Below are 2,251 nucleotides of genomic sequence, written 5' to 3' on the forward strand. Positions count from 1 at the left end.
GAAACACGTTATAAAAACCGTAATCAAAATAACTTTCAACGATAATTACCGGATTTGGTAGAAATACTTTTTAAACTAGATGTTTATAGTACTTATATACAACTGTGGATATTAATTTTGAATTTCCTGACGTTTATCCCGTGCATATAAAATCGTATGAATAATATAATATAGTGCATGTGTATGCTAAACAAATATGACGAAACTCATAACTTGAAGTCGTTTTGTATTTTGTAGTACTGAAATATATGAACGCCATATCTGTATGTAACAAGTTACCAACCAGATTTATGAATTCTCGTTCCTCATCTCGATACTAACTCCGTTTTATTTTGAAAAACACATTTCACAATTATTTTTTAAACTTTCTCTCAATTCTAATTATACATATTTTTTATGCGTTTGTCTATATTTTGCGAAAACTTTGAAATTCTTCGGAATTTCAGTCAGTTAATTTATAATACATAAAATTAAATTAAAACGTTTCGAATAATAGGTTAAATGATTACAAACTCGGTAATAGAATCAGTGGAGCAAATCGATGTATCAAACTGTATCATTGAAATCTTCTATAAATTAAAAAGCGAGCAAATTTTCCTCTTAAAATTAGACTCGTTTAACCCGTTGTGAGAAAAAGTACGTAGAGTTTATTGCGATGCTTTGAATCTTATGCAACACGCAAGAAACCTTTCTCTTTAGAAAAGAAAATCTAATAAGCGGCGATATCTTTCACGAAACTCTTCTATTTTAGAAAATATAAGACAGTTTTAAATTCCATATAAAAGTATATATCGCCGAGGTTAAAGGAAAGACGAATTTTATTTCAAGCAGTCTTAGAACGTTTTAATTACATTTTACGCGTAAATTATTCTTCTAATGAAATAGGCCGCATCGAGGCTTAAATGGGAGCAAATCGGTAAAAGTTTCATTGGGTACATACGATGTGGAGCAACGAGGTATTGCAGGGTAAATTACGATGCATAATTAAACGATCTATCGTACACGCTTAAACTAATAAAATATTTCGCGCGCGAACAAACCTAGCTCTCCGTAAAGTAATTATAGCGTGATTATTGGCGAAAACCGATGTCAATGCGATTACGTCTGTGACCCATGATAATTCGATGATTTCCGTTTAATGTAACCATCATTGTCCTTCCAAATTAATCAAACTTCAAGTATGACAAAAATTCGATTCGAATAAAATAATTAAATGATTCCGAATTGTAACTGTTTTTTTTTATTGAATCATTATTGGACTATCTTGAAAGTTTTTGTAAATTTTATTACATCCGATTTTATCGATCTATACTTTCTAATATATCAGCCTTATAGATTTAGTCAAGTATTTGATACATTCTTTACTAAAAGAAAAAATCCATTGTATTTTTTATCGTCGCACGAAAACACGATTTCTGATAATCTGCCAAGTTTACCGAATACCACGTTTTTTCTCCTCGAATCGTGTCTAGTTTACATGCGGAAATTCAGTTCCGATTTTTAATAGCTACGTCCACCACGGGTATCAGATGCTACCTTCCATTTCGTTTCCACGCTCTTCACATATAGAAAACGAATATGATCGATGGGTTTCTTTCATAGAGATAGATTGTTGCTAGACTGGCAGGAAATTTTATTCATGTATACATGTATACTAGCATATCTTTTCTTGCAAAGAGATAGCTTTTCCCAAAGCTTAATTTTTCTATGGTCGATATTACGTATACGCAACGTTATACTTTATAACTTATTAACTAACTAAATAATGTGATATGTGACTATATATTATTAATGAAAGTAAAAAAAAGTTAAGAAATGAAAAAAAAACCAACACTACACAGAATTCCCAAGCGGTCAACCATCTAAGTACTATCCGTGCCCAGCGCTGCTTAACTTTCGTGATCGGACGAGAACGAGTGCTTCCAACGCGGTTTGAGCGTTGGCTGAAAGTATTGGTTTACGATATTGTGGTACTGAATATTATACTTCAATGTAATCAACATAATTCAATATAATTAATTAGTAATACAAAAATTGTAAAGTTAAATTAATAATGAAACATTATGTCACCATAGCTATAAATTGTTAAGTAATAGATTCTCTTACCTAATCGATACAAATTTGCCAGTAAAGCAAATGAAATTTTACAAACGAATTTTAAAACGTGAACTTTATCTCTGGGAACCCAGTTTTCTTGATCGAAACCTATATTTACTGAAAGTGCTCATTGAATAGAAGTCAAACAACATCA

General features: G+C 31.1%; 1 non-coding gene across 1 annotated transcript; it reads right to left on the minus strand.

The window, feature by feature from the left end:
* Window positions 1–1,825: 1,825 nt before the first annotated feature.
* On the minus strand, window positions 1,826–1,944 carry LOC138190085 (5S ribosomal RNA). Its single transcript, XR_011176200.1, has one exon. It is a non-coding gene; the product is annotated as a 5S ribosomal RNA (ribosomal RNA).
* Between the last annotated feature and the right edge of the window lie 307 nt (window positions 1,945–2,251).

Source organism: Bombus flavifrons, chromosome 2 (genome assembly GCF_040668555.2).
Source record: "Bombus flavifrons isolate JBK064 chromosome 2, iyBomFlav1_principal, whole genome shotgun sequence".
Classification (NCBI taxonomy): domain Eukaryota; kingdom Metazoa; phylum Arthropoda; class Insecta; order Hymenoptera; family Apidae; genus Bombus; species Bombus flavifrons.